The 27,033-nt window shown below is 36.9% G+C and overlaps 1 protein-coding gene across 1 annotated transcript in view; it reads right to left on the reverse strand.

The window, feature by feature from the left end:
- The window catches only part of CCDC177 (coiled-coil domain containing 177), a 56,476-nt gene that overhangs the window by 14,018 nt on the left and 15,425 nt on the right, over positions 1-27,033 (reverse strand). The window lies entirely within an intron of this gene.

Consider the following 27,033-nt stretch of genomic DNA (forward strand, 5'->3'; position numbering starts at 1 on the left):
AACAATAATAGCTATGTTAGTCATAGGTGTTGGCTAGCTTTCTTTTTTTAAAATTTTATTTATTTATAATTTTTTTTCACAGTATACATGCATGAGTAATTTTTTAAATAACATTATCCCTTGTATTCATTTTTCCAGATTATCCCCTCCCTCTACTCCCTCTCCTTGATGACAGGCAATCCCATACATTTTACATATATATGTGTGTAAATACCATTTTCTTGTTGCACATTAAGTATTAGATTCCAAAGGTATAAGTAACCTGGGTAGATAGACAGCAGTGCTAACAGTTTACATTCACTTCCCAGTGTTCCTTCTCTGGGTGTAGTTATTTCTGTTCATCATTGATCAACTGGAAGTGAGTTGGATCTTCCTCTATGTTGAAGATATCCACTTCCATCAGAATACATCTTCATACAACATTGAAGTGCACAGCGATCTTCTATTCATTTCACTCAGCATCAGTTGATGTAAGTCTCTCCAAGCCTCTCTGTATTCCTCCTGCTGGTCATTTCTTACAGAGCAATAATATTCCATAACATTCATATGCCATAATTTACCCAACCATTCTCCAATTGATGGACATCCATTCATCTTCCAGTTTCTAGTCACTACGAAAAGAGCTGCCACAAACATTTTGGCACACACAGGTCCCTTTCCCCTCCTCAGTATTTCTTTGGGATATAAGCCCAATAGCAGCAATGCTGGTTCAAAGGGTATGCACAGTTTGATAACTTTTGGGGCATAATTCCAAATTGCTCTCCAGAATGGTTGGATTCTTTCACAACTCCACCAACAATGTATCAGTGTCCCAGTTTTCCCACATCCCCTCCAACATTCATCATTATTTGTTCCTGTCATCTTTTGGCTAGCTTTCTTAAAGCATTGAATTGATAACCTAGTTAAACTGATGGGGTTGAAATTGTGCCCTCTTTAATCTGTAAAATAATCACTCTGAAGTTGTATCCCCTTTGATTTGGGATCTTCCAGACTCCAGAGAGTATAGATGAAGGCATATTTTCCAGACTGGGCTTTTTCTAAGGCAAATCACTCTCCCCCTTCTCCCCCCCCTCCATAGATCCTCTGGGTAGCCTGATCCCCATTTAGGAAGCCTTCAAAGTGATTTTAATTCAATTGGAGATCTGGGCCTGATATTGAGTGGCTGAAACTCCAAGATAAGTATCTAGGCCTGGGGGCATTGGCTCTTTTCAACTGGGAACTTTAGCCTCAGATTTCTATAAAGGACAATTCTAAACTCTCTATCTTTGCAATAGTCCAAAGCAGGAATTATGCTTCTGCCCAGGGACCTCTCTCTCCTCTTGGCATAGCTGCCTACCAGGACTTTGCCTGCTGTGAAGACATTCTCTTCTCCATTTCCCTAACAGGACTTTGCCACTCAGACGTCTGCCTTCCTAGCAAAGCTGACTTCTCAGTGTCAATAAGCTTCCCTTTTTTTCAATCCAAACTTTTTGGGTTCGTGAATTCTTTTTACATGGGACACATGTACCTCTGACCAAGAAGAGGATTCCCACAACTCTCTGTACTGCCACTAGGACAGCATCAAAACTACTAGTGGGTATTGCTTCCCAGTTATCTGAACCTATTTGTAGATGAAGTCCAGAGATTGCTAATCCCATGATGTTATTTGATCTACATTACAGCAAAAGACATTCAGGAGAAACACCAAGTTTTCTATGGTTATCAAAATCTGGTGACCTCTTATCCTCTGGCCCTGACCCTTTGATGGGGCATTGTGGATATCAATGCTTATCTCATTACACTGTGGATTTAGTCTGTATTGTTAATGTTGTTCAGTCCTGTCCAACTCTTCATGACCCCATTTGAGGTTTTCTTGGCAAAGATACTGGAATGGTTTGACATTTCCTTCTCCAGCTCATTTTACAGATGAGGAAACTGAGGCAAACAGAGATAACTGACTTGCCTAGGTCTCATAAGTAGTAAGTGTCTGAGAACAGGAAGATGAGTCTAACTCCAGGCCTAGCACTTTATCCACTTGACAATTAGCTGTCTATGGTATTTATTCAGTTATTCTCTTGACTCTCTCTCCCCCACCTCCACTGAGAAAATTCTGTTCTTCCTTTTTTACTGCATTTCAATGGACCATAAATCACATGAACATGGTAATGTACTTAATTGCATGAGAATGGTTTAATTGTACATATAATCTTTACTTGCACCAACAGAAAGGAAAGGAATAAACCAAATATATATTATTACCTATTGAGTACGTGTTTTCAGCTCCTCCCATGCCCAGGCAGCCCTTATACAATATAGAGGCAAACCCCAGACTCAGGAGTTCTCAGGGGTCTTAGGTTCAGCAGGAATATCTGCTTTTCTACTTAAGTCTTCCATCCTACTCAATGAAGCCTATGTACTAATTTTCAGATATTGCTTTTAAATGCCTAAAATAAAATGCATAGGATACAAAGGAAGTCAATTATAATGCAATATAATTATCAAAATGATTTTTAAAAAAACACTAAATTCAGAGACCCCCAGATTAAGAACCTTGCTTTACAATTAGAGGTGTGGACCTTAGTGGAGGTAGGAAATAATATGATATTGAGATGATTAGGATTGATTGAATGAAGTTTTCTCAGTTTGAGATTAAGTCACATGATTCCTATTCCTAGAGTCAGAAGATGAGGTCCAGCACCTCAGGTTTCAGGAAGTTACATAAGTCTCTAAAGGTCTAAAGGTCCGACCCAAGTCAGTGACATGACCCACAGGAAGCAGGCAACATTGGTGACCATTGGTCAAGGATGGTTATGTCCTTTTAGTCTATCCAATAAAAAGACTTGGGTCTTTTCCTATTTAACTGGGTGTTCTACTTCCTACTGGTGGGGTCCAGAGCATGATGAGAGCTAGGATCCCTCCTGGGTATGCTGGGCCTCTCCCTGAAGGGATAAAAGAAATGCCTTCTCTTTGTACCTGAAGATGTCTCTGATTAGTTAGTTTAGAAAAAGGGTCTTGCACACAGAGATAAATGCCATAAACCCTGGCCATTTTTGGCTAGAACCTGAGAGTGTCAGCATTCTATCTCTCCTTCCATATGGAGCTATGAGAAGGCTGAGGTCAGTAGCAAGTATCCTGCAGTCCCAAGTGCTTATGTCCTATAGCTTCAGCCCTTCAGAATCCTAAAGAATGGGAGCAGCAGTGTAGGCATCCAGGAACCAGATGCATCTGTAAAGAATGATGTTTTGACTTCTTTTTCAGGCAGGTCCCAAAGTCAAGTTGAGAAAAAATGGTCACTAGTTTGGTGACCTCTAGGATCATACAGCTAGTAAGTGTTAGGTATCTGAGTCAGGATTTAAACTCAGGCCCTCCTGACTTCAAAGCCAATATGCTAACCATATAACTGCCATATAGCTTTCCCTTAGTAACTTCTTAAATAGAATCTATTTTGGTTGTTTCCAAAGAATGAGCTTTGTCGGTGCTCTCTAGGCAACAACCTGGAAACCAAAAAGTTAACATTGATAGTATCATATATTTAGAGTTAAAAGGAACTTTAGCAACAGGAAAGATGGATTTTGTGAGGTTGAAATAGATTTGTTTCCTATCTGGTTTCCTCTCCCCTCCCACCAACATGCTACTCAGCAATGACTACTTTGGTTGGGGTCAAATGTAATGTTTGGGCTAGCTTTCTGTCATAGTCTGACCCGGTCTCAGTCTGAGCCAGTCTTCTCCAGCAGTCTGCCAGTCTGCCAGTCTCAATCAGTCTCCCCTTGAATCTGACTTTGTCCCCAGTTTAAATACCTTATTACATCATTCCAGTATACTGAGTATGTGTGAACTAAAGAACCATTACATCACCATACTAAGTACTAAGTATACATATGAACTTAGAGAATCATCTTCTCATCAATTCTACTGAGTTAACACCTTGTTTCAAGTATGCTTCTCCAAAGTTCCAACCCTCTACAGCTAAATCCCTTTGTAGACAGTCTAGGTGCTGGCAGTTTAAAAAAATCCAGAATAACTGAATGTTGACCAGAAAGTGCTAGGTAGTCATCCTCCTTCCTTTCCTCTTCTAGTATGGCTAATAAAAAGACTGATTCCCTTCATAGGTCACAGGATTCCCTTTGTTAAATTGAATTGAATATTGATAGTGTAGACACAAGGAGTGCACAGAGTATCTGACAATTGCTATTTCCTTCCCCCATAAATATTTAAGTATTTTATTCATGATATCACTGAATATATACAAAAATATAACTAACCCCATTATGCTTTGATCTTCTAATTTTTAAAAAATTGTGGTAATCAAAAATCTTTTTAAAATAAGTGTCCATACTAGCCTGTATGTATGTTACTATAAATTTTGCTGATTATATAACTTTTTTTAGCATTGACCAAAGAGCCTCTTACACTGATCAGACTATTCCCTTTTTACTTCCTTTGTACTCATGGGGTTAGCTTCTATTCACACCAAAGTCTAAATGACTGTGAGAAATGATAAGTAGGCTGATTTCATAAAAGTCTGGAAAGACTTATATGAACTGATACTAAGTGAAGTGAGTAGAAACAAGAGAACATTGTACACAGTAATACAAGGTTATATGATTATAAACTATCATGATGGCTCTTTTCAACAAAGGTGATTAAAGGCAATTACAATAGAATTGTGTTAAGTCTGGACTAGCTTCCTGGAGGCCTCAGGATCAGCCAGAGTCAGAACAAGTAAAAGTCCTTGGTGTTTAGGGGGAGAAGCAGGCAAACTAAACTGCCAAGAGTTTACCCAAAGATCTCTTTTCAACTCTGGAGTCCAGAATCTCCACCTTTCTCCTCCTCATCCTGTCACCAAGTGAGTCAGGTTTGTCTCACTCCACCCTCTAATACTTGCCTACAATTATCTGTATACTCCAAACATTGAGCCAGCATCAACTGTGAGAAGGGCCACTTTCCCAAACATATGCTAATATGTTTATTGCTATGTCCTTGTATAGTACTCCCCATGCTGATGGGTTGTGTATACCTGTTTCTAGTAAGACCCTTCAGCCAAGAAACCCACTAACAATATCTGGCTTGACTCCCCACTTCCCATTGGTGTTTTTCATCTCTATTCCTGAGAAGTCAGGGAGGGTGTGATCATTTCCTTTTTTTTTTTTTTTTTTTTTTTTTTTTTTAATTTAATTTTATTTTTTTAATTTTTTTTTAAATTTTTATTTTATTTTATAATTATAACTTTTTTTTTTTGACAGTACATATGCATGGGTAATTTTTTACAACATTATCCCTTGCACTTATTTCTATTCAGATTTTTTTCCCTTCCTCCCCCAACCCCCTCCCCCAGATGGTAAGCAGTCTTATATATGTTAAATATATTACAGTATATTCTAGATACAATATATGTGTGTAGAACCGAATTTTTTGTTGCACAGGAAGAATTGGATTCAGAAGGTAAAAATAACAGTTTACACTCATTTCCCAGTGTTCCTTTTCTGGATGTATCTGATTCTGTCCATCATTAATCAATTGGAATTGGATTAGCTCTTCTCTATGTTGAAGAAATCCACTTCCATCAGCATACATCCTCGTACAGTATCATTGTTGAAGTGTATAATGATCTTCTGGTTCTGCTCGTTTCACTCAGCATCAGTTGATGTAAGTCTCTCCAAGCCTCTCTGTATTTCTCCTGTTGGTCATTTCTTACTGAACAATAATATTCCATAACATTCATATACCATGATTTACCCAACCATTCTCCAATTGATGGACATCCATTCATCTTCCAGCTTCTAGCCACTATGAAAAGGGCTGCCACAAACATTTTGGCACATACAGGTCCCTTTCCCTTCTTTAGTAGTTCCTTGGGATATAATCCCAATAGCAGCAATGCTGGGTCAAAGGGTATGCACATTTTGATAACTTTTTGGGCATAATTCCAGATTGCTCTCCAGAATGGCTGGATTCTTTCACAACTCCACCAACAATGCATCAGTGTCCCAGTTTTCCCACAGCCCCTCCAACATTCATCGTTATTTGTTCCTGTCATCTTAGCCAATCACTTCCCTTCCTGAGAAGTCAGGGGGCCATGACACCTCTGTTCTAGAACAAAAGCAAGCAGGAGATGTAAAGGGCTGAAACTCTTAAAAGGTGTGCTTGAATCAGACAACTGAGCCCTTAAGGCTAATTACCTATTGGACAATAACTCTATTAGTATGTTTGGAATTTCTCTTCTCTCAGTTAATGCTGGCTCAATGCTTGGGGTTGAGAGAATTGTAGGTAAGGATTAGGGAGTAGAGTGAGAGAGGCAAGAGAACTTTACTTGGCCACAGGATGGTGAGGAGAAAAGTGTGGAGATTCTGACTAGAATCAAGGAGGGATCCTTGGCAAAACTCCTGGAAGTTTTGTCCATTTCCTTCACTTCTCCCCCTAAAGACCAAGGACTTTTGCTTATCCTGACTCTGGCTGACCCTGAGGCCTCTAGGGAGTTAGTCTGGACTTCACAGTCATTCCCCAGGTTGGTTTTGGGGTCCCTTGGGGGCATGCATTCTGAAGCCCAATGTCCCATTGTTCTGCATTTTGGACATGGTGTTTTAAGTCCACTCCTATTATCTGCTTTCTTTCTTTAGGAAAGACAGTCTTTCTTAAAGTGTCCTGGTTTGCCACAAGTATAATTGTTGCGGCCATCTTTTAAGAGCTCAAAGTATATAAGCCCTTTGATCTCAAAGGTGAATGAGGTGGGAAACTAATAGAGTTGAAAAGAGCTCCAGTTTATTATGCCATACAGCCTTGTAGATATACATTTTTGCAAGTGTGATCAGCATGTGAACAGGAGCCAATCCAGCAATTTAGCAACTCTCTCACAGGCAAGAGGCCTTGTCAAGGCATCCCTGTTTACAAGCTACTAGCTGTGACTCTCCAGCTCAACACTCATTCCCATAATCACAAATCATTATTCTTTTCTCAACAACATGGCAGAAAACTTATTGTGCACAAAAGGTCAAGTACTCACTACTCCCTCTCGGTAGAGTCCCATAGCTTAGCACAGACTGGAATTAGTTACAGAATGTCTATTTATTCTCCAATGTTTCTTCAAAAACCTTCCATTATAGGTCATCATGGCTTTCTTATAAACAGGCTCAAACTCTCTTCAAATAAGAAGTTTGTTTAAAAGTTTTTTGCTCATGGGAAGTGAGATAGCATGGAATAGAGCACTGGGTCTGGAGACAAGATCTGAGTTCAGATCCTGCATCAGACATTTACTATCTGTGTGTCCTTGGTCAACTCAATTTTCTCTCAGTTGTGAAATGGGGGTTGATAATAATAGTAATTTCCTCTCAGGATTGTTCTGAGGATCATGAGGTAATATTGTAAAATACTTTTGCACATAATAGGTACTTCTTAAATGTTTTTTCCTTCATCTTCATGTGTTAGTCTCCTATGTACAGAATACAGTATTACAATAAATACAATAAATACAGAATAAATATATGAATGCAATCAGGAGCTCATCAATGTTTATCTATTTGAGTCTTGGAGAGTTTTAATATTATGACTGAAAGGTCTCCCCAACAAAAAAGAGAAGATGTCTATCCAGAAGCAATAACATTAAATAAAGTGCAAGCTAAGGGTTGGCCAGGAACCTGTGGATATAGTATGGAAGCAGGGTGCTTGCTACATATTACTGACTCAAGCAACTTCAAACACAGTAGATGAAGCCACAGTCTCCATACTCAAGAGCTTTAATTTTTTTTTTTTTTCCTGAGGCTGGGGTTAAGTGACTTGCCCAGGGTCACACAGCTAGGAAGTGTTAAGTGTCTGAGACCAGATTTGAACTTGGGTCCTCCTGAATTCAGGGCTGGTGCTCTATCCACTACGCCACCTAGCTGCCCCAAGAGCTTCAATTTTAAGCGCAACTAGAAGGGGAACAAGAGAAGATGAAAGTAGAATGATCCCAAGGATAGTGCTACTTCTATTGTTAATGGGTAGGGTGTTATGGAGAGATATAGGGAAGAGATTCTAGCTTCCCATATTTGTTAAGAATGACATTTGTGAAACTTTGAGCTCTCTATCTTGTACCTCACTATGGCTCTCTCTCATTGATCCTGTATATCCCATTCTTCATTCCTTTAATAAATTGAGCACTTTATATATTTGCTAGATGTTCTCAAAAAAGGAGATCACATTCATTGTCTGCATCTGTGTCCTTAGAGAAAAATTAAAAGTAGATAAGCAGGAGGCTATGAATGCCTGGGATGTAGCCATAGAGGAAAGGTTTCCTTTCCATTTTCTTTCAATTCTTTCTAATTCAATTGCTGCAATTTGTACTGGCTGGGGCTTGAAAAAAACCAAATAATATTTTATTGATATACATATTATTAATGTCCCCATAAGCAGAGATCAAAATTGGATCCTGGATTCTATTCTTTCCCCAGATTATACAACTGAGCAGCAGGGAACAGTAAGTAGCCAGGGCTATTCTGGCAATGATGAAGCATGAACTGTATTGAATAATTCTAAGGGTAAAGTCACATCCATGTCATCATATGAAGATGGAATAAAATGGTTCTATCTACAGGAAAAAGGGAATCAGAGAGGGGGAGCACCTGGTTTTCCTCTTCAGACCCCAAACAACATACCAGCATTATCATTCAATATAAATTCAATACAAAATAATTAGTAGAAAGGCACTTACAGTTCAGAGATCAGAAAAAGGGGATCAGAAAAGATATTCAAACAATCTCTTAAAAGAAGAGAGGGATTCCATAAGACTGAGCCGAGGAAAAAGAGCATTCCAGGAATGAGAGATGGAGTTCTGTCTATGCATAACAAAGAGAAATCCAGTCTGGCTGTATTATAGAGGATATGGAGAAGAGAACTATGTAACTGATTGGATACATAAGGTGAGAGAGAAAATACTAGGATGTCAAGGTAATGAACTTGCAAGATTGAAAGGATGATGGTGCCCCTCAGAGAAATAGAGAAATTCAGAGAAGAGGTAAGGAGAAAGAAAACAAATTCTGTTTTGTACATGTTGAGTTTTATATGACTCCAAGACATCTTTTTGGAAATGTTCAACTGGCTATTGATAATGCAAGTCTGAAACTCAGGGGAGAGATTTGCCCTGGAAATATAAATCCATGAGTCATCTGCTTAGTGATGATAATTAAACTCTTGGGAGATGATGAGATCATCAAGAAAATAGAGAGAGAAAAAAGATAAGAAAATCCAGTATGGAACTTTAGGGGAAATCCATGTTAGGAAGTAGGATATAGACGATAAATCAGTAAAGAAGATTGAAAAGAAATAGAACAGTGGGATAGAGTAATGTCATCACAACTCAGAGAGCAGAGAGTATTCAGGAAGAGAGATGCTTAACAATGTCAAAAGCATCAGAGAAGTTAAGAAAGATGAATTTAAAAATGTGTTTGCCAAAAAATAGTAATAATAATAATAATTAAAAAAAAAAAAAAAGAAATATATATGCCAGGAGTGGGAAGGGGAGGAGTCAGATTTGTTCATTAAAAGATAATAGGCAGCTTTGGAGATAACAGTTTCAATGGAGGGATAAGTGTCTTAGACTTCTCATTTTCACAGTACATACGATTGGTAACTAAATCTTCCTATTCTTACCTCTACCACATCTCCCAAATCCAATCTATTCTCTCTACCACACAGCCATCATCTTATTTCTGGCCATTGCACTTCTCAGATAGATTATTGCCACAAGGCTCTTAATTGTTCTATCTTGCCTTGAATCTCTCTCCACACTAATCTATCTTTTACACAGCTGCCAGAGGGATTTTCTTTAAGTATTTATTTTACCATGTTATTCCTCTACGCAATAAACTTCAGTGGCTTCCTATTGCCTCTAAAATAAAAATAAACTTCTCTCTTTAATTTTTAAAGCTCTTCACAGAAGATTACTTCCATCAGTCTTTGCAGACTCCATTGTTAGCTCCATTCCTGAACACTACAATCATTGCAAACTGGCCTTCTCTCTATTCCTCATATTTCCAATCTCTGTGCACTAGAGACCTCACATACCTGGAGTGCATTCCCTACTCACAAGTCTTCATAGAATTCCTGTCTTTCTTCTAGGCACAGCTCAAGCACGAACATCTATCCTGATTCCCAAAATTTCTAGTGTTCTTCCTCCCCAGCAACCATGCTTCCCCCCCCCCCCCCCCGCAGAAAACTTATTTATTTTGATTTTATTTTGTATTTACTTCTAAAAGGCATTTCAAAAGTCTTAGTTTTTTGGAATATTTTATGTTCATGTTGCCCTTTCCTTTTTGAGTAAAGAGATTTGTTTCCCCAATACTTAGAAAGTTGGCAAACACTACAAATTAGGGCTTGATTTATTGTTTTTTCAAATTGCCTATACTTAGGAAATTGAAAAAAATAGCAATAATGCATATTAAGGACCTTTTTTATTCATCTTAAATTTAAATACAAAAACCAAATATTTCCATGTACACAGCCCAACCTAAAAAGATTTACTATAAAACCACGACTTTACATTTCATACTGTTTACTTAAAAACAAACAAACAAAAAAACCTCTATATAAAAAGTACTACATGTCATTTTCAAATCTCTTTTTACATTTTCTTTTATTCTCTTCTGTGCTCTAGAGGAGAAAGTGAGGCTGATAATTGTGTACAGATTTCCCTCTCTTCAATTCAATTCATATTCATGTCATGGTATTAACTCTTTGATGTCAAGGCCCTCCTAGACAACAAAGGCAAAAAACAACAACTTGATATTCCTGCAAGTTTTTCTTCTGGGTTCTCTTTCAGGTATTAATCAGTAGATTTTTTTTTTTTTCCTATTTCTACTTTATCCCCCTCTTCTAGAATTTCAGGGCAATTTTCCTTAATAAATTCTTGTAATATTCTATCAAGATCCATTTTTTGATTATAATTTTCAGTAGTCCAACAATTCTTATGTTGTCTCTCCTCTATCTTGTCTCAGATCAGTTGTTTTTCTAATGAAATGTTTCACATTCTCTTCTATTTTGTCATTCTTTTTCCTTTTATTTGATTATTTCTTTGAATCGTATGTGTCATTTGCTTCCCCTTTGCCCAATTCTAATTTTCTTCCTTAAGTTTTTGGATCTCTTTTTTCAATTGGTTTACTTTCTTTTCATAATTTCCTTGATTTCCTTGGATTGCTTTCTCTCCCCCTTCCCCCATATTTTCTTTGATCTCTCTTATTTTATTTTTGATGTCTTTTTAAAGTTCTTCCAAGAACTCTTTTCGGGCTTGTGATCTTTTGATGTTTCTCTTTGAAGTAGGAGTGATTTTTAAAAATTTTCCTTTCTTCTTCTAAATATGAACCTAGATCTTCTTTATTCTCAAGAGTAACTGTCTATTGTTGGGTTTTCCTCCTTTGATTATTGAGTTTTTTATTCAAATTTTGTTTTATTTTAATTTTAGCAGCTTATTGTTGTAATTAGGTTCTAATCCTGTGGTATGAGGAATGGTGCCCCAGGCCTCAGTTATAGCCTAAGCTATAACTAGAGCCCTGAGTTGGGCCATCCCCACAAGTGCCATCTATTGCTCCCTTCAGTCCTTTCTACAGCTGGAAATTTCAGATCTTCCTTCTGCCCTAGAACTCACAGCCAACAGAATCTTTGCTCCCTTTGCTACTGCACTTTGCTCCTTCTTGCCCACAGCCACAGCCCCAGTATTACATGTAGTCAGCACAGCTGGGCCTGGCATCCAGCAACAGTGGAGCATCTTTCAATCCTCCCTGCTCTGAAGTTTGTTTCCCACATTGTCTATGAGGTAAGTTTTCCTGAGGCTGAGGCTACTAGCTACCCAACTGTCCCCAAGACAAAACAGCAAGACTTGTTGTTTGTTGATTCAGCATTATTTATCTGGAGGTGTTTGTACTTTACTCTAGACAGAATTAGTTGAGTCTTTCCTGAGATCTTTTCACAGTCTTGGGAAGACAACTGTTTTACTCTTCACTTTAAGGAGATGTTTTGTCTTGTTTATGAAGGAAATTTGGAGAGCCCAGAATTTTCTGACCTATTCACCCATTTCCCAAAATTCTCTACTAAATTAAACTTAAAAGTTTTTGTTTTTTTCAGAGAACCAATTGTTAAACATTTGCCAACATACACTATATTTCTTCTTGTCAATTTTTACTGTCATTCCAAGGTTTTTCATCAACTTATGAATTCTCTCCTGCATACATTCTGTCTCAAGGCTAACAAAGTGCCTAAATGACTGTCCCATAGGATTCCTGCCACGCATCTTTCTCTCAGTACCCTCAAAACTTTCTTATTCTAACTCCCATCCTAGTTATCATATCTGATTTTCTGCTTCTCATATTGAAGAGTTCTGCTGTGCTACAGACCTTACCAAACACTGTCTTGGGCCCTGAAACCTTCTACCCCACCTGTTTTCCATGACCCCTATAACACAATGCCTTGGCTAACACTACAAACCAGAATTGGGTTGAGGCACCCAGGTGTGTATTCTGCTGACAGGTGTGCACTTGGTGTTCCAGCAAGAGAAATAAGTCACAAACAGTCATGCATAGAGTATGTGCCAAGAGCAGGGCAAGCACTCCCCTCCACTGTAAGGACTGTCGCTGAGGCATGTGGCCTGGGGTAAACGGAGGAAATCTGGGGAGAAGATATAAGGGACAAGGGAGAAAGAGAGACTTCATGAGCTGTACCAAATAAAGTGTGCCTGATGTACCTTCATTGGGTGTGGTGACTGACTATCTCGTTCCGTATATCCGGAGATGTTCGAAGAGTCCTTGATAAGGAAGAGTACCACCCTGTTAGGAAGTAGCCTAACACTACGGTGTATAAATATAAATAAGTATAAATAAGTATATATATAAGTATATAAATATATATACATATATAAATAAATTATAAATTTATTTATAATTTAATATGTATAAATTATAAATAAATATATATATAAGTATATAAATAAGTGTATATATATATATATGTATAAATAAGACAAAGGAATTTATTTTTACCCACAGCTAAAGGTGAGAAATTCTGAAGTACCTGGTGAACAGACCTATGTTCTCTTTTTATCCACCAGAGGGCACCTACTTATCAGAAAATTGAACAAATAATTCCTTTCTTTGGCATTAAAAATCAAGAATCTTCAGAAGTGGAAGGGTCTAATTTATCTCTTTAATTTTAAAGATAAGGAAATTGAGGCCCAAAGATGCCAAGTGGCATTACACAACACAGTCACACAACGTTAGGGAAAGAGAAATGATTATTAATCAACAAATCACTTGAAGCTTTACAATATGCTGTTTTTTAAAAAAAATTTTTTATTTTTACAAAAATTTTATGCATAGATAATTTTCCAGCATTAACAATTGCAAAACTTTTTGTTTCAACTTTTCCTCTCCTTCCCCCCACCACTTCCCCCAGATGGCAGGTTAACCAATCAATACATGTTAAATCTGTGAAAGTATAAGTTAAATATAATATATGTATACATGTTCAAAGTTATTTTGTTGTACAAAAAGCATCGGACTTTGAAACAATGTACAAGTAGCCTATGAAGGAAGTAAAAAATGCAGGCGGACAAAAATAGAGGGATGGGGAATTCATAGCTATCTCCCAGAGTTCTTCTGCTGGGTGTAGCTGGTTCAGTTCATTACTGCTCTACTGGAACTGATTTGGTTCATCTCATTGTTGAAGAGAGCCATGTCCATCAGAATTGATCATCATACAGTATTGTTGTTGAAGTATACAACAATATCCTGGTCCTGCTCATTTCACTCAGCATCAGATCATGTAAGCCTCTCCAGGCCTTTCTGAAATCATCCTGCTGGTCATTTCTTACAGAACAATAATATTCCATAACATTCATATACCACAATTTATTCAGCCATTCTCAATTGATGGGCTTCCACGCAGTTTCCAGTTTCTGGAATATGCTCTCTTTAAATCATTTTTTGAGGTTCTTTCTTCTAGTGCTCACATTAGTCATAGCTTGCATTAAAATTAGTTTACTTTTGTAAAAGGTTTTAAGATTTAGAAAGTATTTTTCTCACAATATTGTAAGATTATTACAGGATTTAAAGAAAAAAAGTTTAAATGCAGGACTACTGTTAGGATTCTTATAGATGTTATGGGCCAGAACTTGAGACAAGCTAATGTACTTGGTTCACACCTTAAAGGAGTTCAAACCTTTAAAGGAGTTCGCTCATTGGTCCACACATTAGACTCACACCTTTAGAGAGCATATAAAAGCCCACTCTCTGGGAGTCAGGAGGGAATGAAGGGGAGAACAGGGAAGCTCGAGGAGATTCAGAGCAAGTCCAGGAGATTCACAAGTCTAAAGGAAAAGCCTGTTCATGGACTTCCGGGAGATTCACAAGACAGAAACCCACAATCCCACACTTTCGGAGGTGGAATCTGATTCATTCCCACTTCGATGTTCGGGCTGGCTGGAGACATTCTGACAAGAGCTTTCAGGGAACCAAGAAGAGAGATAGGCCTCTACTAAGCAGGCCCCAGGAAAAGATTCAGGATTTTGAATAAACGATCTGGATTTTAACTCCTGCCTGGATTTTGGAGTATTATTCTGACCTGAAACTAAGGCTGCCTCCAGAAGCCCCCCAAGAATCCTGCCCCCAAGAGAATGATTACAATTTAGAGAAACAGAACATCACAGACTACAAAAAGTTTAAATGCTTTTGTGTTTTCTATATTATCTGGTCTCTAATTCTGTTATTTTAAGTTCAACTGTTTGTGACACTATCTGTCTCATGTTCTGCTATCCCCTTTCCTTTCATCTTCAATCTTTCCTGATATCAGGGTCTTTTTTTGTAGTAAAGTGATGTCTCTGCTTTTTAGTATGCTGTCTAGATTTGCCAAAGCTTTCCTTCCAAGGAGTGTTTTGTTGTTATTGTTGGTGTTATATTTTGTTTTGTTTTGTTTTAATTTAAAGGCTACAATAACTATCTGTATCTTTGAAAATAAAATCTGATATTGCTTCCATTTTTTCTCTATTAGCCAAAGATAAGACCAGTTGCCAAGATCTTAGTTGTTTTTGTTTTTTGTTTTGTTTTGTTTTGTTTATTTTACTACTAAACTTCAAATCAGCTTTTATATTCTTCTCTTTCACCTTCATCAAGAGGCTTCTTAATTCTTCACCTTTTTGCCATGAGTGGTATCATCTCCATATCTGAGATTGTTGATATTCTTCTTAAAAATCTTTACTCCAGCTTTTGATTCATTCAGCCTGTCATTTCAGATGATGTATTCTGCATATGAGATAAATAAGTAAGGTGATAATATTCACTTTGTCCTACTCCTTTCCCATTCTTAAACCAGTTATTCCATGTGTGACCTGAAATGTTGCTTTTGACCCATCCACAGGTTTCTCAGGTGTCAAGTAAGACAATCAGATACTCCCATATTTTTAAGGACTTCCCACATCTTGCTCCCCCACAATCAAAGATTTTGTGTTATCAACAAAGCAGAAGTAGTTGTTTTTCTGAAATTCTCTTACTTTCTCTATAATCCAGTGGATTTTGGTAATTTATTCTCTAGTTCCTTTGCCTTTTTGAAAACTAGCCTGCTCCTCTGGTAATTCTCTTAAATTTTTTTTATTTATTTTTAATACACATTGTTTTATGAATTATGTTGGGAAAGAAAAATCAGAGCAAAAGGGGAAAACCATGGGAGAAATAAAAAAAAAAAGACAAAAGACAAAAAACAAAAAATGTGTTGATATTCATTCAGTCTCCTTAGTTATTTTTCTGGATGCAGATGACATTTTCTGTCCAAATCTCTTGGGATTGTTTTGGATCACTGAATTGCTGAGAAGAACCAAGTTTTTCATAGGTGCTCATCATACATTCTTGCTGTTATTGTGTACAATGTATTGTGTACAATGATTCTGCTTGTTTTACTCAGCATCAGCTCATATAAATCTTTTCAGGTCTTTTTATAATCAGCTTATTCATCATTTTTTAAAGAATAATAATATTCCATTACCTTCATGTACCACAACTTGTTCAGCCATTCCCCAATTGATGGGCATCCATTCCTTTTCCAATTCTTTTCTCCTACAAAAAGAGCTGCTACAAACATTTTTGTACATGTGGGTCCTTTTCCCTCCTTTATGATTTCCTTGGGATACATACCCAGTAGTTTGATAGCTCTTTGGACATAGTTCCAGATTGCATTCCAGAATGGCTGGATCATTTCACAACTCCAATTGGATCAATTCCAACAATGCATTAGTGTCCCAGTTTTCCTACATCCTCTCCAACATTTATCATTATCCTTTCCTGTCATCTTAGCCAATCTGAGAGATGTGAGAGATTAATTCTCCTGGCAATTCTTAGTTCACATATTATTGAAGGGTAGCTTGTAGAATCTCAAACATAATCTTGTTGGCTTGTGAAATGAGAACAAATTATCAGGCTATTTGAATGTTCTTTGGCATTGCCTCCTTTAGGATTGGGACATAAACTTGTTCTTTTCCAATTCAGTGGCCAGTATTGAATTTTCCAAATTTGCTGGCATATTGAGTATAACACTTTAATAGCATCATCTTTTAGAATTTTAAATAGCGTGGTTAGGATTCCATAATCTCCACCAACCTTATTGTTAGCCATGCCTCTTAAGGATCATTTCACTTCATTCTCCAGCTTGCATATTATTGATGATATTAAGATATTTTTTATGTAGTTCTTTTGTGCATTCTTACCACCTCTTCCACTTCTTTTAAGTCCTTATAGTTGGGGGCAGCTAGATGGTTCAGTGGATAGAGCAGCAGCCCTGAAGTCAGGAGGACCTAAGTTCAAATCTGGTCTCAGACACTTAACACTTCCTGGCTGTGTGACTTTGGGCAAGTCACTTAACCCCAATTGCCTCAGCCAAAAAAAGAAAAGAAAAGAAATTAAAAAAAGCAAAAAACAGGAAAATTAAAAAAAAAAAAAGTCCTTATAGTAATGTTCAGGCTAGCTTTCTGGAGAACCTCCAGAATGGTCTTGGTGTCAGTGTAGGAGTGCATGAGGCAGGAGAGCCACCAAGAGGATGGTCAAAGATAGAATGTCTCATTTCCAGTCCTCTCAGCCCTTAAATAGCTCAGTATGATTACATCATTACAGCACACTAAGTATGTGGAAACTAGAGAACCATTATCTCATCAATCACCCTGCATATGTGCTAACTATAAGCACACTGATATGTAAAATACCTCTTGCTGTAAGTATCCCTTGCTTCAAGTAGAACACAGGTGGTCACACACTCCTTGACTTCTCAGGAAAAGGTGAGGACACCAAAGGGAAGTGATCACGTCCTCCCTGACTTCTCAGGAAGATAGGTGGGTACCAAAGGGAGGTGGGGAACTAAACCAGATATTGTCATCAGGTTTCCTCTGGGCTGAAGGATCTTATATCTTAACCCAGAGTTTCCCCACTATCTGTGGCCCATTGTATAAAGTATTTCCTTGACATCTCTATATTCTCTTGATATTTCTCAAAGAGATTTCATGTCTTTCCAATTCTATTATTTTCTTCTATTTCTTTGCATTGGTGATGATGATTGCATTGCTCATTTAAGAAATCCTTCAGAACCCACATGTGCAAAAATGTTTGTGGCAGCCCTTTTTGTAGTGGCAAGAAACTGGAAACTGAGTGTAGGCCTATTGAAGAATGGCTGAATAAGTTGTTATATGAATGCTATGGAATATTATTGTTCTAGAAGAAGCATTCAGCAGGATGATTTCAGAGAGGCCTGGAAAGATTCACAAGAACTGATGCTAAGTGAAATGAGCAGAACCAGGAGATCATTGTACACACCAACAGTAAGATTATACAATGATCAATTTCAACAATGAAATGATTCAGACCAGTTCCAATGATCTTGTGATGATTAGAACCATTTACACCCAGAGAGAGGACTGTGGAAACTGAGTGTGGATCACAATTTAGCATTTTCACTTCTTTTGTTGTTGTTTGCTTAAATTTTTCTTTCTTTCTCATCTTTCTTTCTTTTTGATCAGATTTTCCTTGTGCAACAAAGTAATTGTATAAATACGTATGCCTATATTTAATTTATATATATTTTTATCATGTTTAACATATATTGGATTACTTATCCTCTAGGGGAGGGAAGGAGGAAAGGGGATGGAAATTGGAACACAAAGTTTTGCAAGGGTCAATATTGAAAAATTATCCTTGCATATGTTTTGAAAATAAGTTTCAATTTTAAAAATGATTTGTTAAAAATAAATAAATAATTTTTAAAAAGAAAAAAGAAAACCAGAAGGTTTTCCCTTTTTGCTGTTATCTGGAATTCTACATTCAATTGGGTATATCTTTTCCTTTTTCCTTTACATTTCACTTTCCTCCCCTCTGCTATTTGTAAAGCTTTATCAGACAACTATTTTTTTTTCTTGCTCTTCTTTTTTCTTTGGAATATTTTTTGTTGCTGTCTCCTGCACAATATTGTTCTTTGTTCTTCATGCCTTCTGTCTACCAGATATAATCCCATAAACCTTATCATCACTTCCACTTCATATTCATAAGGGTGATATTTAGGTCATATCTATACAGTTTGATGATTATACCTACTTTTAAAAATTTAAGTCTGAATTTTGTAATAAAAAGCTCATGGTCTGAGCTACAGTTAGCTCCAGATCTTGTTTTTATTGACCGTATAGAGCTTCTTCACCTTTGACTACAAAGAATATCATCATTCTGATTTCAATATTGACCATTTGATGATGTCCAGTTTTTGAATTTTTTTGAATTGTTGAAAAAATATTTGCTATGATAAATGAGTTATCTTTTTCTTTCTTTCTTTCTTTTTTATTTTAATAGTTTTTATTTACCAGATATATGCATGGGTAATTTTACAATATTGACAATTGCCAAACCTTTTGTTCTAATTTTTCCCCTCCTTCCCCCCCCCCCCCATAGCAGGTTAAATATGTTAAAGTATAAATTAAATATGATATATGTATACATGTCCAAACAGTTGTTTTTCTGTAAAAAAAAAAAAAAAAAAAGAATCAGACTTTGAAATAGTGTACAATTGGCCTGTGAAGGAAATCCAAAATGCAGGTGAACAAAATTAGAGGGATTGGGAATTCTATGTAGTGGTTCATAGTCATCTCCTAGAGTTCTTTTGCTGGGTGTAGTTGGTTCGATAAATGAGTTATCTTAACAAAATTCTATTAGTCTCTGACATACTTCATTTTGTACACTAAAACCAATCTTGCCTGTTATTACAATTATTTTTAAATTTCTTACTTTATCACTCTAATCCCTATGATGACTATGACATCTTTTTTCTCAACAATATTTTATTTTTCCAAATACATGTAAAGATCGTTTTCAACATTAATTTTTGTAAGACTTTGTATTCCAAATTTTTCAGTCTTCTTCACTTACCTTCCCCCTCCCCCAGACAGAAAGCTATCTGATAAAGGTTAAGTAAGTGTAATCTGTTAAACATATTTTTATATTATATGATATTTTTGGTGTTATTTTTTAAAGATGTTAGATTCAAATAGACATCATTGTCACTTTTGAGATTATAGCCCAGTACTGCTTTTCTCACCCTTTTATTGACAATGAAAGTTACTCCTTTTCTTATCCACAATAATATATATATATATAATGGTCACCTGAATTAAATTCACTCCTTCTCATCATTTAAGTTGACTGACACTTAAAATGTTTTATCATTTCGTCTTCTGTCTCATGACATCCAACTTACTTTGGTTTGTAAATCTTATGTTCTATGTTCCTATGCAATACCGATCTTTACAATATTGGACTTTTCTTTTGTCATCAGACACATCCACAGCTGACTTTCCAATTGGTTTTGGCCCATTTGCCTTATTTGTTATAGAGCTACTTTTAGTTGTCTTCTATTCTTCACCAGTAACATATTGGACACCTTCTGACCTAAGTTATCTTCTAGTGTCACATCATTTATCATTCTAATTTTGTCCATGGGGTTTGCTTAGCAAAGACACTGGAGTGGTTTGACATTTTCTTCTTCATTTTCTTCTTCACCTTTTATAAGAACTCTCTGTTATGATTTGTCTTGGGGTAACCCTGCATGGCATAGCTCATTGTTTCATTGAGTTATATAATTCCCTCAGTCACAAAAAAGCAGTGATGTAGAAGGGGTTATAATTCAATGCTCCTATCAATAATATATATGGATATGGTTTCACTTTTTAGATTTTTGTAACTCAAGTGTTATCTTTCTCTGACCTGGGAAATATAAATAAATTGATATTGCTTACTATAGAATAAAAATAGACATATCCATTTATAACTAACTATAAGTTAGGCCTTATTAGCATCTTTATTTATTAGTAATTTATTCAACCTTCTCATGTGGAGTCTAAATTAGCACTGATATATAAAATCCTAAGAGAGAAAGTTCTTCTCTAAAGCTATGGATTCCTCAATTGAGAGAAAAAGCCAAGGCCATTCTCTTTCTTTTAAAGCAATCTTTTTGTCTCTCTACCTCTCACTGTCCTTTCTTCCCCATAGAACAATTTAGAAATAAAATTAAAACTCAACAAATACACATATTTCCGGAAACAAATTTCCAAAAAATGCATGTTTCAGTCTTCATTTTCAGTCCTTCATTTCTGTGATAGGAAGTAGGTGATGTGTTTCATCTTCAGTCCTCTGGTCTCCTGGTTTATCTTTATATTGATCAGAGTTCTAAAACTTTCCTCTGAAACTATACATTTTACCATTTTTTATGACACAATAATAGTCATATACCATAATTTGTTTAGTTCCTCCTCAGTAAATGGTTTAGTTTCTAGTTTGGGGCTATGTAAGGAATGGGCTTTCTCCCTGGAGGGCCTCGGGGTCAGCCAGAGTCAGGAAAAATTAAAGTCCTTGGTCTTTAGAGGGAGAAGTGAAAGAGGCAGGCAAGCAAAATCCTGGATTCAATAGTCCAGAGTCACCAATTCTCTCCTCGTCCTGCCGCCAAGTGCCTCTCTGGCCCCTCTCCCTCTGCCCTCCAATTCTTGTGTATGATTATCTTAACACCAAACATTCAGCCCAGCACTAATGGTGAGAAAAGTCATTTATCCAGACATATGCTAATAGAGTCACTGTCTCATATCAAATAGGTAATTAGCCTTAAGTGCTGTTGTCTGATTCAAGCATATCTTTTTGGAGTTTCAGCCCTCTATAAGGCTACTATGAAAAATAATGCTATAAATATTTTTTAACATGTAAGTCTTTTCCTCTTGCTTTGTTCTCTTTGGAATATAAGCCTAATAATGAGATAACTAGATCTAAGAGAAGGCACAGTTTAGTAACTTTGGGACTATAGTTCTAAAATGTTTCCCATAAAACTGAGTGGATGCTCATCAATTGGAAAATGGCTGAATAAATTGTGAAATATTATTGTTCTGTGAGAAATGACTAACAGGATGATTTTAGAAAGGTCTGGAGAGACTTACATGAACTGATGCTGAGTGAAATGAGCAGGACCAGGAGATCATTATATACTTCAACAACAATACTATATGATGATCAATTCTGATGGATGTGGCCATTTTCAACAATGAGATGAACCAAATCTGTTCCAATAGAGCAGTAATGAACTGAAGCAGCTACACCCAGCAAAAGAACTCTGGGAGATGACTATGAACCACTACATAGAATTCCCAATCCCTCTGTTTTTATCCACCTGCATTTTGGATTTCCTTCACAAGCTAATTGTACACTATTTCAAAGTCTGGTTCTTTTTGTACAGCAAAAAAAAAAAATGTATACATATATTGTATTTAATTTATACTTTGACATATTTAACATGTATTGGTCAACCTGCCATCTGGGGGAGGGGATGGGGGGAAGGAGGGGAAAAATTGGAACAAAAGGTTTTGCAACTGTCAATGCTGAAAAATTTACCCATGCATATATCTTGTAAATAAAAAAGCTATAATAAAAAAAAAATGTTTCCCAGAATTATTGGATATGTGCAGCTCCACCACAAGCTCCACTTGTACTAGTATTGTCAGGTTCCAAAAGCCTTTCCAAATTTTGTCATTTTGGTTTTTGTCATCTTTATCAGTTTGATGATTATGGGAGGGGAACCTCAGGTTGACTTTAATTTGAATTCTCTAATTATTAGCAATTTTAAAAATTGGCTATTGTTAGTTTGAATTTCTTCCTTTGAAAATTGCCTATTTATGTCCTTTTACTATTTTCCCCCCCCCCCAGAGGCTGGGGTTAAGTGACTTGCCCAGGATCACACAGCTAGGAAGTGTTAAGTGTCTGAGACCAGATTTGAACTAGGGTCCTCCTGAATTCAGGACTAGTGCTCTATCCACTGCACCACCTAGCTGCCCCCTCCTTTTACTATTTATCTTTCGGGGAATGCTTCTTTGTTGTACATATCCAAGTTCCTTACATATCTAAGCCATCCTATCTAGCCCTCCTCCTAAACTCATGCCTGCATCAGTTAGCTAGTATCCTATAACTGTCATTCTTCCTTATATTCTTGAGGGGTATTGATAAGGGTACTGCTAAAGAATTGGATTTCTTCCCCAGCCAAATTAACAAAATCACAGAAAATAAGGAGTAGAAAACAGAGACAACAGGGATTAAGATCTCAAATGAAGTGTAAAAAAGAGTTTAGACTGTTAGGCCATGTCTATTCCCCTCCTAGCTCTGCCTTTGACTCTTACAACTTCACTACCATGCCTCAACTACCTTTATCCTGGAACTTCCTCTCAGAATCAAGTACCTTCTTTCCTTGGAACTATTGTTGTCTTCTCCTACTCCCTTCTCTTATTGGTGGACTTTTCTCCAAATATCCAATTTGGGGATAGACTCATACCATGTTTTAGTCTCCTTCTGCCTCTGCTTTTGAATTTCAGGAGTCCCCATCAATCCCATCTGATTCCTTTTCAGTTGTCTTTTGTGTGGTTGGTGTATTGTCTCATCAGAATATAAGCTTCTTGAGGGCAGGTAGAATCTTTTCTCCTTGCTTGTATTATATCTCTAGCACTTACCATAGTATCTAGCAATATCAGCATGGTACCAGTAAATGCTAAATAAATATGTCTTATCTTGTTATCTCTGGGTGCAATTTCACCTCTCTCTTATCTAGAAAGCAAGACACCTCCCAATACTTCACCACTTTCATCTTCTAAAGTCCTTCCTGAGGATTTGTCTATTAATCACAGAGTATTATATTGGTAATAATTTGAAGAAACCTTATCTATTCCAGAGTTCAGTCTTACTCCCTTTCATGGGGTCTTATGAGCTATAGTTCTAGGAAGGAGGACCTACAAAATAAACACCTTAAACTCAGAGAGGTAATTTCCAGGGGATCCAACATGGAGATATAGGGTTGGGAAGAAAGTAAATGGTATGGCACCTTTTTGCTTTTCCCAAATCCAAAAGGCTCCACAATTTGTGCCATGAATAACACTGTATCTTCCATATTTCCCATATTACTAATCTTTGAGTAAATAGGAAAACATTGCAATCATATATTCTTGTCTCTCTCAGTCAATTACTACAGTCAAAGATTCCAAAGTATAGATCTGGAAGTGAAGGAAGCAATTAATATCTTATTCTATATAAATAACCATGCTGGGAAGATTTTTTAAAAATAGTATTTATTTTCCCCCCAATTACATATCAAGATAATTCATTTTTATAAGATTTTGAGTTCCAAATTTTTTTTCTCTCTCTCCTCTTACAAAAAAGATAGGAAATTTGATCTAGGTTATATATTTTATCGTATAAAATAAAGTTCCATATTAGTCACAGTTATGAAAGAAGAAACGAATCAAAAGGGAAAAAAACATACAATAAAGAACAAAGTGAAAAAAAATATGCTTTGATCTGCATTCAGATTCTATCAGAGCTTTAGCTTAATATGGCTAATATTTTCCCTTGTACTTGTCTTGAATCAATGTATTACTGAGATGAGCTGAGTTATTCATAGTTGATCATCATGAAATGTTGCTGATAAATCTGCCTGTTCATAGCTTCTTATCACACAATAGTTACATGTACCCCACCCCTCATTTTCTAATATTTTACCATCATCAAAAGGGCAGCTATAAATATTTTTTGCACGTCAGTCCTTTTTGCTTTTTTTTTGTGATCTTCTTGGGAGATCTTATAACATGGAAAGCAGGAGAAGTTTGGCTGTAGGAAGAAAGACTAGTGGCAGAGAAGTAGATACCAACTAATAGTGGTACTGCTTGATCAAAGAGGATGCACAGTTTGATTACCCTTTGGGCATAATTCCAAATTGCTCTCCAGAATGTTTGGATCAGTTCATAACTCTAACAAGAGTGCATTAGTGTTCCAATTTTCCAACATTGATCATTTTTATATAAGCCACTTTAATTAAGTATGGTGTGGTACCTCAGAGTTGCTTTAATTTGCATTTCTCTAATCAAAAGTAATTTAGGGCACTTCTTCACATGAGTATAGATAGCTTTGATTTCTTCATCCAAAAACTGCCTAATCATAGTCTGATTATCAATTGGGGAATGGCTTGTATTCTTATAAATTTGACTCATTTCTGTATTCATTTGAGAAATGAAGACTTTACAGTAAACATATCTGAGGATAATTTCCCATCTTTTTGCTTTCCTTTTAATCTTAGTTGCATTAGTTTTGTTTGTACAATAAATTTTTAATGTAATATCAAAATTATCTATTTTATATTCCATAATTCATTCTATCTCTTGTTTGGTCATTAATTTTTACAGAGAAGATTTTTAACATGTGTCAGAAATGGGACTTGTTATATACAAAAAGGAAAAGCTAAACATTTGTCTTTGTAGTTGCCACACTGTTATTGCCTGAATAAAGATTTGGAGCCCACATTATCCATTCTTATAATTCAGGGGACTCTAAATACTATTCTTTAATAAATCTCTTTTGAGTTCAGAGGCTTTGGTTTGTAAAAATTAATACCTTAACCAAAGGTGTCTCCTTGCTGTTGAGATTGGGAAGGGGGAATCCCCAAAATTTGGGGTCATACACCAGTGTCTCAAGGTGTCTCAAAAGAATTTGCAGGCTTGAACCTATTTCCTTGTCAAGGTGCAAAGTTTATTGTAATTGTAACACCATTTACAAGTAGACTAAATTCCAAGATTATTCAGCAGAAAAACAGAAGCAAGGAAACACATTTATCTAGCTTTCTATCATTGACATGCTAATTCTATGGCCCAGAGGAGTGGTCTCCAGAATTTGTTTCTTGCTGACCAGATTATCAGTCATTATCAGTCACTGAATTGAGGTGTGATCTATTCAGAACCAGACTTTCAGAATAATAGCATTACTAGGTTGGTGTGGGAGGCCAAGCCAGAGGACGGAATCAGAGTGTTGGAACAGAAGCCCCCCAAAATCATCGGTTTATTTCCCTATTTATTTTTCCTAGTCTTTCATTTCCCCTTTTGAGCAGTTTGAACCCTCAAATTCATTTGGGTCAAAGGAATGGAAGTTTCATCTTCTGGAACTGCTTCCATGCTGATAGGGTGAGTAGAGCTGTTCCTGCTTAGTGGGGCATTTGATTTGAAGATGGAGGCAGCAGCATTCAGAGGGGTGCTGGGCATCAGAATCAGTCAAAGGTATTCAGGGTAAACAAATAGTGGAAGTTCATACCTTGGAGCCTGGAGGAAACAAATCTCACTAGTAGGTTAAAAATGCAAGGGCCAAATATGAGCAAAAAAATAATTATAATCAGAGTTAGTAGAGACAATAGCCAAGAACCCCATCCAGACAAAGACTGGGGATGAAGAAGGGACCCCTAAAACTCTAAAACTCCTTGATGGAGAATATCTCCTTCAATTCTGCCTCAGTCAGAAGACCATCCCAAGGAATCAGATAAAGTGGTTTATCTAGGTGGGTTTGGTTCAGTCCTGAGCAAAAGAATTCCAACCCTACTGAATTAAAGAAACTCATTCAATTCTATTCAAATTCCAGCTATAGCTGAAACCCAGCTTGTAGATAAAAAGAGCCAATTCCTGAAACAATTCCTTGCAGAGATCCTGACTTGACGGCTATTCCATGCTTACTATGACAAGGAGGCCTCTGCCCACTGGAATAATATTCTTTTCCAGTGTTACCCTCTCTATCTTCCTCACCTATTTCCCTAACGAGACTTTATGCCCCTCTGTTGGGATTTTTCTAAACTTCACTTCTCTGCCAGAACTCCTCCACTGAGGAATTCAGCCTTTCTATTCTTGCTGACTTCCAATGCCAATAATAAACCTCTTTTTATCAATCTAGTCTTTTGGGGGTTGTAAATTCCTTTACAGAGAATCGCTGCACTGCCAGAAGGGGGTTCTCCAAAACTCCCTACTCTTGTGCCAAATCCCAAGGGAGTGTAGGGGAGCCAAACCTCTCCATTTTGGTTCCCTGAACTCCGAATCTGCCACTAGACTACATCATTTAACTTCCTGACCACCAGAAACCCTAATCTCCTTTTGGTTCCCTAAATCTAGACATCATTATTTGGGCCCCTGAAAGGGAACCCCAAAACCAAAACCTCATCAGGGAGGGTGATGAGGTTATCATGAAAGCCTCCCATCCAAACAGCTTTTCCTAGGATAAATACCAAAGAATCCTTGCTTTTGTCTCCTCGAAGGGATGGGGCCAATGTCTGAAGCAGTGGCATTATACACAGGCAAAGGAGTCCTCAGATGACTTGGAGTGCAAGCACCATAACAGGTCCCTCAGAATCATTGAAGTAGATTTTACATTTTATAAAGAAAAGCATATCTCTTAGCTGCACAGACGGTACTTTTGGTCAAGTTTTGCAGTAGCTTTCTAGTTAGTTGTCCCCAAGGATGATTATAATTACATGACATTATTATCTGAATCGCAATGTTAGTTCTCAGGAAGTCATAAAGAAGCTTCAAGGAAGGTGGTGTAGAAGCATTTATGAGCCAGTTTGCCAGAATAATTTTGGAATGGATATCCTATAGTTATTATGTGGGTAAGAGTACCTTTCTGAAAAGAAAAGAGGTTAAAAAGAAAACAGGTTAAAGTTATTCCCCTACGGGGGAGGTAGTGCAAATGGGGTGGC

Source organism: Sminthopsis crassicaudata, chromosome 2 (genome assembly GCF_048593235.1).
Source record: "Sminthopsis crassicaudata isolate SCR6 chromosome 2, ASM4859323v1, whole genome shotgun sequence".
Classification (NCBI taxonomy): domain Eukaryota; kingdom Metazoa; phylum Chordata; class Mammalia; order Dasyuromorphia; family Dasyuridae; genus Sminthopsis; species Sminthopsis crassicaudata.